The 14,893-nt window shown below is 36.1% G+C and overlaps 1 protein-coding gene across 1 annotated transcript in view; it reads right to left on the bottom strand.

The window, feature by feature from the left end:
- LOC114360333 (uncharacterized) overlaps positions 1-14,893 on the bottom strand; it is a 140,882-nt gene that overhangs the window by 98,109 nt on the left and 27,880 nt on the right. Inside the window, exon 2 of the mRNA XM_028315018.1 lies at positions 5,652-5,710. The gene's annotated coding sequence lies outside the window, so the exon portion shown is untranslated. The remainder of the gene's footprint in view (positions 1-5,651; positions 5,711-14,893) is intronic.

The raw sequence follows: 14,893 nt of genomic DNA, 5'->3' as shown, positions 1-14,893 counted from the left end.
ATCTAGGAATTTTAGCGAATAAAATAAAGTGCAGTTAACCAAAAAGCTGCATTGCTTATGGGGCGTCCATTAATTACGTGAGACAATTTTGGCAATTTTTCAAAAATTACGTGATATTTGTCAAAACCCTCCCTCTCCCCTACGTGAGATTTAGTGAGGATTTTCTTGACCCCCTCCCCCCCCCCCCTAAATGTCTCACGTAATTAATGAACGCCCCCATATTTAAAAAACTTACTTTCTGAAAATACTATTTCTGTAAGGCTTATGACAACAAATAATAAAGACAAATTACTAAATAGGTGGCCTGGGTTATTATAACATGATCACGAAGTGAAGTTTCTTGCCGTTTTACGCTTTATCACAAACATAGAAAAAAACTATCGAATCAAATGAAAATATTCCACTGCGATCATCTCCCAATACAGTAAAGGCTTTAAAATAAATAGTAAAAAACTTCCACTTCAAGAGATGTTTATGTTACTCTTTTTGTGTTGCAGCTACCTTCTCGTCTACCAGACATTTGATGTTATCAGATTTTCAAGGCACGATGTAACAGTTTAACCGTGTGTCACAGATGATACAAAAAGTTGCGACACAGTGAGCGATAGTGGGTGACTCGCCAGTGATGGATGAAGCATCAATATTCGCGACGGCTATTGTCAGATTAGCCGGGCGCGTCAGACGACGTGACGGACATGCCGAGCGGACTGCCGCAGGGCGCTGCTTTCGAACCACTATTATAAACTCTTTATAAAATTGCAGTTGGCAGTAAATGGCATTTCATAACTTTAGATAGTATCAAAATTGTTCAAGGACTTAGTATCTTTTGAGAAATAAACTCTATAAATAATTATGAATGGAAATCTGACCTCGTTTTGACTTGAGATCCACATAGAGCTCTTATCAGTATCGTCCGTTTCCCGGGATAAGAGATACGTATAGTTTTACAGACTTTGGTACACTTTGGGGTATCGCATTTGTGTTAGGTGCTATTTTAATTGCCGACTGGACATACCAAAATGAAAATTAATAGAAAAATCCAGAGTCTGTCGCACTAAAACAGTTGTTTGGTTTTCAGTCCATTTCTGCGGATACTAAGTAAGAAATTTTATTGTCTTTGTCAATGACACGCAAAACTGTATGTCAATAAAAATGTCGTAAAAACGACAGTGAAAACCCTAAGCAATTATTGTCCACGGACAGGTGAGACTCGAATAATAAGCTCATGTGAATGAACAAAGTTATTTTATAGCCTCCCGGCAACTGTGGAAGTTTCCTTCGCTATCTGATGTACATTTTCAATGGCTTGTTATTCGCCGTGCGTACTATATTTATATTTATTTTGTATTTTTTATGTATACCTAGTCTGCGGCTCTCTGCCAATAGAAACTGTCAATTTTATTAAAATTCTATCAAAAAATCGACACATACAGAGTCTCTGTATACTTGTCAGTACTTTATCTAATAAAAGATTATGAGTGTGTTTTCATGAAGCTCGTAGTTAATGTTGCTCGGATTTATGTTACAAAAATTAGCAAGTCCTATATAGTCACTATTCATACCTATTTAGGTGCAATTCATAAAGCGCTACAGATTCTAAAATCACCATTCTAAAGTTATAACTAGTTGAACGGCATTTGATTAAGGTATCCTTAAAATAACCTACTTCAATTTAGAGCATTTTGGCCTAACTCAATACGTGACGAAACCAATTCATTAAAACAGATCTGTTTACAAAATAAACTAGATTATTTGCGGTAGCCGAAACCGCATCTCTACTATCGGTAAATAAATCGAATTGTAATCGAGTTCCGAGTCCGAGCTACTGAATCCGATTCCCAATCTCGATCCGCGAACTTGATTCGAGTCGACAAGTGTCATCGAGATCCGCGACCCGTTTCGGGGGTCAACGCGCCCGCGCGTGACGTCACCGATGACCTTGAAACGTTCGCGTTCGCGCCCCCCGCCCCCCTCTGTGCACGCGTGAAAAATACCGCTGCGGGTTTACACGGAGCGATTTTCCAGCGATTGTGGCGCTGAAAACATGTGTTAACTTATGCCTTTTTGTTTGCGATTAGTAGCTCGCATTCAGTAAGATGGATGATGTACTTGCAGTTGTAATTTTCATATTAATTCTTTTGTTCAGCATTGCGATTTAAGTCAGTAAGATATCACGATTAATTATGTGCATGAACGTTTTTGTTCTCGAGTTTAAGGCCTTTTTAAATCGTCATCATGACCAATTTCTTATTTAGAAATACCTTTATTATCCTTAAAAATGTTCATATAAACATACAATGAAAGGTAATAAGCATTACTTCCTGAAAATGCAAATAAAAATAATACTACTATGAGACAAGTAGGTAAATATCTGATTTTACCTCAGCTGTAGCGTGTAAATGCCCAAATCGCGCGTTTCTTTGTAATTTTGCAAACTTGTAGGGTTGACAAAGCAGCTGAACAAAGGTTCGTAATTTGATAATAAGTGTGGAAATTGTTAGTATTAAGACTGTGGTGACAAATAAATACATATTCAAGTAAAAATATGTGTTAACATAATAAAGTTGTGCTTGAAACCAAAATGAATTCAATATGTGATTTGGATTTGAATTGAGTTTTTATGTGGTTTCATGAGGGATCTAGGGTTTATTATGTTATAAGACCTTAATATGAAGTATAAAGTGCCTTTTTACATCAAACGGTAGGTATTGGATTATTATCTCAAATGGAATGGGATCCTATCTAAGCTCGGCAATTTCACCTTTTTAAATAAATAAATATGCGACTCGTAGCTTGTTGCAGCCCTAATACACCGTTTTTACTTTTTGCACATAAATATTAGGTAGTTTTCAATTTTCGACAACACAGTTGGCGAGAATTTTTAATAAGTATACGAAAATGCACGTTCTTTTTTTTAATATTATAATGACGTATTGATTGGCGAATGAAAAAAATAAAAAAGGAAAAGTTTGACATTGACGGATGGCATGTAAATTTTTTTGTTCGCGGTCGTCACAAGTGGAATAATTTATTTTTGTAAGTTGATATTAAATACAAAGCAATGTAACTAACTATGGACCTGTGACAATGACAAAAATAAAACATGAAGTTAGAGAATTTGCCTCTTTTGATACTGGATTTGATGAGTAAAATAAGTAAAGGAGTATTCTAAAAATGAATCTAAAATTCTTAAAACACAATACATATTCAAATGAGGCTACCTAAAAAGACTTATTTATGAAAATCAATGGTTTAAAATTCTGTAACTCTGTACTCACTGCCTATTCTTTATTATTTATTTACCTGCATTTGAATAAAACTACGAGTAGGTAGGTAGGTAATACACAACTGCTCACACAATACGAATGAAGCATACAATACTTAGTTCATTGGATACGTGTGTCCTATTTTCGCTTGCCGCATAACTTAACATGACAAGCACAATACTTGCAAGGAGGTTACAATGTCACAACTTGTAATATAGTTTTACAATGCTAATGAGTGCAGATTGAGGTTCTGTAAGATGAACTCTGTGCGAGAGTCTTTTGTTTTTGGCAGTCATTTTTTTCTTACAACATGTAGGAGTTGTTGCAGTCTATTTAAAGTATAAACAATTGGAAATCTAGCTGGAACCACAACAGAAAACAACTCTTCATAATTATCTCTACTACATCATTGTTTAAGATCTAAGTTCTAATACCGCGTAAAATCTTATCTAGAAACTAAAAGAAACTAAAAAACCTGGACATTAATACTATTTAAAAGATTTCTTTCCAAAGGGAATATTGATAGCATTATAATTATCTTTTGTTTTCTTCCTTTTTGACTTTCATTAAGTTTCAAACCACAAAGAAAGGAATTGTTATTCGAAGTAATAATAAGTAATTACCATATGAATCTTCAAACCACAAAGAAAGGAATAGTTATTCGAAATAATTATACAAATCACGGGCACCATTTTTAAACACTCATCTGCCATTTCAGTCCGTCCTAACCTATCGTCCGACCAGGTAACGACCTCTCAAACCGAATCTGCCTGATCACCGTCATAAACGTCAATACCTCCGATAATCCCATTTGTGTACAAATCCCAGTATTGTTCGCTGCAATTAGTTTAGCGCGGGTGAACACACTGTCTGACATTAGCCGCCCTTGTCCGCCCGCCAAAGGTCGCGTACACACAGCGGATATTGCGTGTTACGGTTTTGAGACATTTTATTTGTGATGTCACTCTTTACTGGTGACATCTGCGATCATGTTTGTCGTAATTTTGATGATGAGTTGAAGTAACTCGGTTATTTATGGAGGTGATTTGTGCAGGAAATCGGCTTTGCGATAAGATGGCGATTTTAGAAAGTGTGCATATGACTCTCCTTATTGCAGTTGTAGCATTTTCGTTGTTTGAGCATTCTAAATTGATCCGAATATCAAAAAGACAAAAGTGTTATGGTTTTGATCACAGAAATTGAACTTTAAGGACCTAAATAATATAATTTATGGCCGTATAAGTTTATAAGCAATAGAACAGTTATGGTTTAAGATTCATTTAACCGCTCACAGATGTATGGATTCAAACCAACCTGAAATATTTACAACTAGCGGCCGCCCGCGACTTCGTACGCGTGAATCCCATTTTTCCCGCTAATTCCCGTTCCCGTGGGAATTTCGGGAATTTCTTTCTTAGTGCACCTCTACGGTGCCTAAGCTACGTCCCTTCCAAATTTCAAGTGCCTACGTTTAGCCGTTTAGGCTGTGCGTTGATCTGTCAGTCAGTCAGTCAGTTTCTCCTTTTATATATTTAGATTCTTAGTGCACCTCTACGGTGCCTAAGCTACGTCCCTTCCAAATTTCAAGTGCCTACGTTTAGCCGTTTAGGCTGTGCGTTGATCTGTCAGTCAGTCAGTCAGTTTCTCCTTTTATATATTTAGATATCTTACACGTGAAACGGGCTTAATGAAATCATTGTGTAAACATTGAACATCGCTATTTGAATTGCGTTGTGAACGTGCCTTTACCTCGTAAACTTCTAAATTGAGTGGCTGATTTATCTACCAAAAGTTTTCAATATTCGTTCAAAAATTTAATCGATCAATACTTCGGATTCTATTTGTCTGTCTGTACGCGGTACAACAGAAATCTTTTTGTATTTACTTATATTGCGTCTAGATGTTAAATATTCTGCGTTAGGCCATTGACTGTACCTACATCGTGTTAACAATGAACTGAAGGTTACATACTTGGAAAATCGTTTTACATTTATTTTAAGGTAAAAGTACTTTAATAAATAATGGTTATTAAGAATTTTGTATTTACTCGTATGATGTTTAATTTGTAGTTCATTCACAGTTGTAACTTACAAATGAATTTTCTGTCACTGTAAGTACATTTTTTGTAACTGCCAACTAAATAGATCATATTATAGGTATACTTACCTATAACTAATCGATAAATTAAAACCTGATTCAAACTCAAAATCTTTTAGGTTTCATTTCAAATTATTTTCACTAAGTACCTACCATGACCTTGAATCAATTCAGAAAACGGGTCTTATTGACATCTGACGATACTTTTAGTTTTTCATCTCTACTCCTTGTTCCTTTTAAACACAATGTATGAAATAAAGAAGAATGTAAATTGTGTATTGAACTTACCGTTTATTAAGGCAAACCCGTCAGAAGCGTTCGTTGATATTGTCAGGATAACACTGTATCTGTGAACAAACAGAATTCGTATTTGAAAAACGTGTATGGCAAATACAATACAGTAAATTACATAGCTTTGAATCGAAATTGATATGTGTAATTTGCGTAAGTAAGTCTTCCAGCGACTTGGTCCACTTTTAGCTTGGTCTACGGGCCAAGACACTGGATTGAATTTACTAAATATTTTTTCTTCCAGTAATTGGGCCCACCTTCAATGTGCATGTCACCGTAAAATTGTGAATTCCGTCAGATTATAATCTGACGTAGTTAAATTACAATCTAACCTAACCTAACCCACTGTTAGTTTACAATCTAACGCGTTATATTATAAACTGACAGAGTTCACAATTTCACGTTGACATGCATTAATAAATTAAACACCAAATCAACAAAAATCTACTCTAGAATCTTAAATTAGAATGGGCCCAGTTGCTTTAAGAAAATATATTTAAATATTCAATGCGGTGACTTAGCCCGTGGACCAAGCTAAAAGTGGGCCAAGTCGCTGGAAGATTCTTTGGAGCAAAATATTCAACCTACATTTCTCAGCCAGCCAGCCCGGCCATCTACTTTCCTATCTACCATAGATCGACTCTTCAGCATGATTTTATTTTAGCTTATCCATGGTTATCTCTAGGAAAGTTGTCGTTTTGAACATTAAATCCCAAATAGGATTACCTTATCAAACAAAACAACATTAAATATGATTCCAGAAATCTAAGTTTCCAGTGATTCGAGCTAATTAATCTCAATTTACGTGCGCTCAACTGTGCCGTTTTAAGGTCATAGCAGACTTATAAACTCGGAAAGGGATCAATACAGTATCGCCTTTAGTCGTTTACGTTACGCTGCTGATAAGTGTGAGTTGCAGAATGGAGTATCATACAAAGAATACTGACCGCCTCGAGTTGATACGGTTACGATCCCTTTCTGGGTTGATTAGTGTGCTACGGCCTTTATGCCTTAATCCGATCCTCAGGACACACGTATTTACCAAACGAGCGTACAAGCCACTTATTATGTTGCGTACGTGATACTCACTCAATTTCACGAAAGTATTACTTACTGTAGCAATTTGGAGACAACGATAATGACTGCTGTGATAGCTTACTGTTTTACGATTCGGCATACATATAATTAGGTATAGGATTATAAGGGATGAAACAGCTTTAACATTAAGTTTTAAGAATGGTAGAGCTATGATTAATGTCTATCCTTCAATTTGCAATTGGTGAGGCAGGCATATTGGTGCGAATGTGGTCAAATATTACCATAGCAATTTTCTACAATGGCATTGGTTTAGGCAAGCAAGTGATGGGCGGTGATATTTAGTGCAAAATTTCAGTTTTGTATTTTAAAAGACATAAAATATTTAATTATATTAAAATATTGTGAAAATGCAAAATAAGTCAATTTTGGGTTAGGACTCAATAAGCGCTCAAGTTACTATGGTCTGTGTTAAAGAAGATCTGCTTGTCTCTTTTAAACCAAGTTATAAGCTTAAAACACCAGTTTAAGCTCTGTAAATAGTTTCATTCTGGTACAGAGTCTCTGATCCAAGTACTTATAAAATAAAGTAATATTTTATCACCACAAAAAGCAAATCTCATAAACCAGTTTGTTAAGTTAATTACACACAAATTAGTCGTGAAACTGTTTCAGAAACGGAGTTTGATTACATTTATCGCGCATCGACGAGGACATGGCGTTACAACTTCAATCGTACGGTTTGGTGTGCCACGGTGATGGAAAGTGAACATGGCATGTTTGAAACCAGGGCCGAAGTAAGGTCTTAACCTAAACTTTCTTTGATTAACCTAAACAGGGAATAAAACTTGATGTAGCACACAGCTGAGTGTGTAGGGGTCAGGTCGTGAGGCTTTCATCGCGTACGCACATTTTGATTGCCCAGCGTTGCAAAAAGATCGTGATATTTTTTTGGCAAAAGAGTTTTATAGTCTGCTCGTTTGCCTCCTGCCACATAAAAAAAGTCTTTAATAATGGAAATTAATACATTATCTCAATCAAAGTGCTGCCCATGAAGCCGCGGGCAGAAGCTAGTAGTAAAATTATATTTTAATGTAAATATTTTTGTGCCACCTATCTTAAGAAAATCTACAGACAAGCTGATTTACTCCAGCAATACCTAAGCGATTATCTAATTTGAAATTGAAGGTTTCGCCTTGGAGGTTTTCTGGAAAATAATCCAAGTGTGGCCCTGTTCAACACGTGTAACTCGATTAACTCCCAGCTTCTTATGGCCGGGTATCATCTGTCGCAATTTTCCACTTCGACGACATGGAAATTTTGCTCATTTCCATTTTGTTTACTACCTTTTAAAGTTCGAATTAAAGCTCACTGAATATAATCATAATTATTCACACCTCATATTTCTGTGAAACGAAAATAGACCTAAAATGAGAGGTCTTTAAATAATTAGAAGTGATTATTATGCTTTTGAATAGTATAATTTAAATTTTATGAAAAATTTGACGACCAAAAAATAACTTAGGTACGCATAAAAGAGCTAGTTAACTCTGTCATTTGGTTTTTATTCACTTAGGGCTGATTTTTCAATCGTCGGATAACTTTTACTGAAGAATAAGTTTGGCACATTGACAGTTTTAGTATATTTCTTACTTAATATTATAAATGCGAAAGTTTGTGTGGATGTCTGGATGTTTGTTACTCTTTCACGCAAAAACTACTGAACGGATTTTGTTGAAACTTTACAGTATTATTGTTTATAACCCAGATTAACATATAGGCTATAATTTATGACGATCTGTGACAAACTGAATTTCACGCGGGTGAAGCCGCGGGCAAAAGCTAGTTATTCTTCAGTTAAAAGATATCTGACGATTGAAAAATCAGCCTTTAATCATTTTTTTAAATGAAAATAAAGTCCTTAATAAATATTCGAAACTGCTGTAGATACATTCGCAGATGGCTGTACATTAGTGTACATGGCAAGATATAGCTACAGATACAGGATGTTTGTACCCTCAGGTTTTCGGAGTGGAAGTGTAAATATGAGTCCATTCAACCTCCTCCTCGAACCTTTCAGTCAAAGAGGCGGTGACAAAAAATATTCGGAAGTCTCCGATGAAAACCGTAAGGTTGTCACTTAGCAGTGTTAAACCTGCAAAAGAACGTCATTTTATCGCAATTCTTGCTGAATTGCGATAAATTATTATGTTACATTTAAACAGAGCGTGGGTTTTATTTACCATTTATGTAAAAGGTAACTTGAGGAGCTTTTGTGTAAAGATTCAAGCTCTAAGCAGGTGATATTCAATCTGTTGAGAGCACATTTACGAGTGTTATTTTTAAATTGAAGTTGAAAAAGTTCTGAGCATAAAAGCAAAACCTTGTTGATTTTCTCACTAGCTTGTAATTTCGCTGACAGCACATTCGCAGGCTTAAAATCGCGCTTAAATTTGAATTAGGGTTGCTTTTGTTTTTCTAAATAATTGTCGAAGTTATTAACCAGATCATGTTTAAAAGCGCATTTTGAGTATTCAGTAGAGTTATGTTTGTGCCACTGTCAACCCTGACCGATGTTCTCAGTAGCCTGTCTTTGGATGGGCGACATTCACAGTTGAGTGCGCATCACGCGTCGCCGCGCGGGCCCGATATCCGCACCGCACGTAATGTCAAGTCCGATCGCCTTTCGATGGATTTAATTAAAAGTAGTATGTAATACAGTTGGGTACATAGAAGATACTCTTTAACACAAAACCTACACTAAAATTTTACGACAAAGTAGCTTTAGGAAGGGATTTCTTCCAGACAGATCAGGGGGTCTAATATTTTGGATTAGCTAGACAGTGCTTTCTAAAAGTTCATAATTTCATACAGTTTCTTCTAAGAAACGGGAGATCAAGACAACAGAGGTTGATTTATTAGGACTAGAGAGGTGCTGACACTACGCAGTAAACGAAAAGATTAGAGTTATAATTTAAAATATAAAATGTAAAACTCCTTCCCTAATAGAAACAAATAAATAGTATAACAGTATTATTAACGGAACCTTTACATAATAGTAGATTTTGTTACGTAAAACAATACTAGTAATACTCCCGCATGACGACCATACTATAGGACCATGCATTCTGGAATTGTTAAGCCGATCAAGCTTGCAAGTATTGACGTACAGTCCTCTCAACTTAAGCTGAGAATTGCATTTGTGTGAGTGCACACCGATAGTTTAGAGTGGTAATCGGCTTGAAGCGCGGTGCGTCCCGCGCATGGTTTATTATAGCAAGCGGCCTGAAGCGCGGCGCGTCCGCCACGCACCGCTTCCTTGTCGCTCACATACTTCACTTCACCCCCGGTACTGGTAGCAGATACGTGTAATTTTATGTAATTGTGTTCCAAATATTAGTGAAATGGCTCCTACTGTAAGTGAATTTCCTGTACGAAATCCATTAAGCAGCCAAGTGAAAGAAATTTTATGCAAATTGAATACGTATTTTAAAGGTGTGAACGAAAAGTTTTTAGTCTGTTTTTATTTTGTAATTTTATAAAGTTTGTCTTTTTGTTGTATTTTGTAAGGCTGGCTGGACTCTCTATAAACCGTGCTCGCAGAATTATCAGCGTCGAGGTACTTCGTGCCTTGGCATATGCTGAGCGAGGACCTGTTTTTATTTATTTATTTATTTAAAAGGATGTGTCAAGTGTCGTTACATCGGCCCAATTGGTAGCAAGTGTTTTATAGACTTCCTTTTTATAAAACATTAATTTTATTTGTATGTGTTTTACTAACGGTACTTTTGGCGATCACTCACACAAATGCAATTCTCAGCTTAAGTTGATAGGACTGTACACCACTGTCAAGTCAATTATCTGCAATGGATTAAAATAAAAAAGAAAATACACAGAATAATAATCGTGTTACACTATGCTGTAAAGTACCCGCATTTCGCGGAACATCACGTTTCCCCGAACAATACGTTTGTTTTATTTTATGTGCACTTCACTTCTGATGATGTCATGGTTAAGGAAATTTGGCCAAGCACTCGTCTTATTCTTGCAACTCGTAATCTGATTTCGCTTTTAACTCCCATCCTATTATTTTTAACAGTTCCATGTAATGTGTTTGTCACCAGCATTATCTTTAGAAACTGCTTGATAGATGGAACTTAAAAGATCACTCGTGTCTGTTTGTTATTCTGTTTCAGTTAAGTTTTTCAGAAACTACTCTATGGCAGGCTTCTCTACTATTGACTGAGAAAATAAGAAGCCCTCTTTTAGAGCCCAAAGGAAATTCATCAGTTTAATGTAGGTATACCTATTGCAGAATGCAAGACACCCAGAAAAGAACAGAAGTTGCTATTAAGTGCTAATTCGAAGTTAAAGTCTAAAGCTTTTATTCAGTACTAAAGCCTTTTCCAGGGCGCTTATTCACGTCCCAAATTATAGCTTGCCCTGCCACCACTACGTAATTTACCAAAACAAATAGCAGAGTAAATACAAATGAGTAGGTCATCTTCATAGAAACGGCCGAGCGTGGTTTGTATGTGAGCGCGCCAATAAGTATGCGGCGCGCACGCACACACTGACAAAATTTAGCGTTGATTAGCGGTGAGTTGCCCCGAATTTTGTCAGTGGGTGCGTGCGCGCCGCATACGTATTGGCGTGCGCTCACATACAAACCGCGCTCGGTGCGTTTCTATGAAGATGACCTACTCATTTGTATTTACTCTGCAAATAGTAACAGACTACTAGTACTGCACTAGCTTATTTTGTTTTGTCCTTCTTACTTTGACTGCAACGATTTACGATACTATAATGCACCTGTACTCCCGTTAACGTCATAAAAAATATCCCTAACTCATCATTACTGATTCTCCACGGCCGCGGAGGTGTCACACGGAAACCTTTTTACGACTACTACAGCGACTATACTCTATTATCATTACCGGGATATGTTTCTTGTCAGACTAAAGCTAGCTTTGAGGTAATAACCGATGTTTTTATTGTTGCATCAAGTATTCTAAACTATGCCAAGCATTTTTGTATTTTTCAGGAACAGGCAGAACTTACAAATTTCAAGCAGTGAATTGCTATTTTTGCTTATTGCCATAATTATTATGCTTATACTATTTTTGTAACGCATTCATGTTACTAACGTTACAAAAACTTCTGAAAAAATGGGATTCTATACGACTGAGCTGAAGCACATTCAAAAGCGTTTAAAAATAATTTCAGAAATATTTTTGTTTATTTATTTATTTATTTATTTTTTATTTATATGGCACACCAACAACATACATATATATTATACTCTTATGATTAATATTTATGAACATAACATTCTGATATATATGTCACTTAAGGGTAAGCACAACATTCAGACGGAGATTTAAAACGAATACAAAAGCGACTCGCTAAACAAAAAAAAAATTTTGTTTAGCTAGTCGCTTTTGTATTCGTTTTTTGTTGAAGTATTACTTCCTCATTTATGTAAGGTCTTAGAATCTACTTATAAAAGCAAAATAATTCAGTTTCCAAAAGCTCATCAACCCGCTTCTTTCAACATAGATACAAGAAAACAAAATAGATCAACGTTTCAATTAACCCAGTAGCTTCACAAGTTATAAACATCTTTAAAAATATATCCACAATTCTTTCGTAATCCGCTTGTTCAGTCTCTCGTAACAAATTAGTTCCATGGCGTACAAATAGTAGCAAGTGTCGTCGCATGCGCTACGAGTCCTTGGCTGAAGTCGAGTGACTCATACGTCTATTTCTTAATTTTCTAAGAATAAATTCAAAACTGCATTGAATGACGCATAGCAACTAACCGCGGGGCAATGACCGCGTGATCTTGCTCGTACGCTAATGCCTAATGCGTTGCTTTCATGCGCTGGCGCCAATATTTTTTTGTGTAGGTTTAGGTTTACGGATCGTTTTTATGTGTGTTTACCTTTTTAAAATTAATAATTTTGCATTTCAGGGATATCCCCAGCACCAGCAGCTAAGGTCTACAGCTTGATCACGAAGGAAATAATAGCAGTCTTGGAAGCTGCCTGCCAGCCTGCCCAGTTCGTAGGTAGTAACATAGAATAGGTACATAATAGTAGCAAAAGAACTCTTAAAAAGATGAAATTATCAGCGGCCGGGATACACGTTTGAGCCCCTTTGGTTAATTGTAATGTTTAATATGTATCCAATGATCCAATTGTGCCAAATAAAATCATTTAAACTTCCTCTGTCAGCGCTTTTAATGTTTTTATTGTACCTTTGTCGTCTTCAAAATACCTCCCTTTATCATCAAAGATTATTTAAGTTATCTTCTTTGTCTTTGATGATTTCCTCCTTTATTTCTAAACTGAATTACTTTTTATTCCATCAATTTCTTCCATTTTCCTTTGTTTACCAACAGCGACTTAACGCAGTTAAGCCGAGCGGGCCGATTGCCGATAATCCCCCCGTNCCCCCCGCGAAACCATACAACGCTAGATGCGCCGATGGCTTAGACAATAAACAGAAGCAACACAGCTGCCCTCTATACTTTGCAGGAAACAATAAAAAGAGCAACAAATAAAAAATGGTCATGTAAAAAGTTGTTCTTAGTAAACTTACCTTATTTCCTTCATAACATCTTAAAAACCCTAGATGAAATACTTAGAATAGTAAGTACTGAAGTTACTCTACAAAGAAACCCTTGACCAAATTGTCCCGGGATAAGAAAATTTTACGTCCCTGCACTAAAGTTATGGGCCATAGAGCGGTGCGCGCCAATTTTCTCTATCGCAGAATCTGACGGCGACCGACAGCGAGTCGACTAGTGTTGCAAGCGAAAGTTCCCGGATTGTAATTATGGAAGCGCGACCGGGAATGCTAATGTCCTTGACAGGGTTGTCACTCCCTAGGATTTTTTATTATTATTTATGAACTATAAAATCATACACCATCCATTCTTAATTTAAGATGTAAAAATATGAAAGTAAGAACCCTTAATCATCATCATAGTCGCAGAATATTATAACAATTCGACTTTCAGACAAATTATAAGAAACCTTATAACTGAAGGAAGATCTATGAGTTTACATTAGAGAGCTTGAAAAAAGAAGGTATAAATTATTATTTTTAGTAATGTAGTGGTGAAGATCGCGAAAAGCACCTGGACTAAACATTCCAATTACATTTTGTGTCACTACAAATCTGTAAAACATAAAAATTTAGTAATGTGCCAACCCTAGACACGGAATGCTCTGCAAGCGGTGTTTCCTTCTGGATTATACGTGACTTCATTTGACTACAGATCTCACTTTTGTTATTAAGCCATTAGTAGTTTCTTCTCGCTAATCGCTTTTGCTAAGTTTTGATGTCTTCATTAATATAAATACAGTAGTACGCAGACTCCTTTAACTAAGATTGATGCAGTATGAAATGGAATTAGTTTTTCTTTTACGACTTTTCATGTCAGTAGTTCTTTACTTTCTCAGTAACAAAGTAGGTTCTTGGGGAGCTTTTGTCATTTGTTGCGTTTATAAAGCTACGTGTTTGTCGCGCGTATTCACAAACATTACTATGAGGTCTCACAGTGCGCGTGGACACACAGGGTCACACACGAACCAATTAAAGAGTGCTAACTGGTTCTAATCAACGCTGTGCGTTCGATTTGCCGCTTTACTTAAGCATCGTTTGTGAATACGGGTTAATGTTGCATCCAAAAGCTTTAGGTCCGTGTTGAATTCGGTGTGTCACAGAAAATGTGAATTACCTACTTGGAAAAAATATGCAACTTTATATCAGAGTAGGTAGGTAGAAGGAATCTTTAAAGACTTTTTTTTATTTTTCCCCATAAAAAACTCTTTTTTGCAAACCCATCCACATTGTCAACATAAAACACTTTGGGCCGCGTACCTAATTGAGATGTTTGTTTTTCCCGAAAAAATATCTTTGACGGTCGGAGGCGTGCTCGTACCTCCCAATATTTGTTGTTTGATTAAGGAAATAGACGGAAAAGGTGTTTTTGGCATACAAAGTGATGATGCTTTTATTTAATTTATTTGGGTTTACATGCAGGAAAATATTTGAAGTTATTTTGATGGAAGCTACAAACTAATGCAGGTAAGAGTAGATATTATGTTAGGTTGTATAATAAAAAAAAGAAATCTTATAAAAAACAACAAAAATAGTTTGAGACTAAAATATTTCTTGATTCTAGTTTCAATTAA

This window comes from Ostrinia furnacalis, unplaced genomic scaffold (assembly GCF_004193835.3).
Source record: "Ostrinia furnacalis isolate ACB-3 unplaced genomic scaffold, ASM419383v2 OfSCF4936, whole genome shotgun sequence".
Taxonomy (NCBI): domain Eukaryota; kingdom Metazoa; phylum Arthropoda; class Insecta; order Lepidoptera; family Crambidae; genus Ostrinia; species Ostrinia furnacalis.
This window is presented reverse-complemented; position numbering and strand designations above follow the sequence as displayed.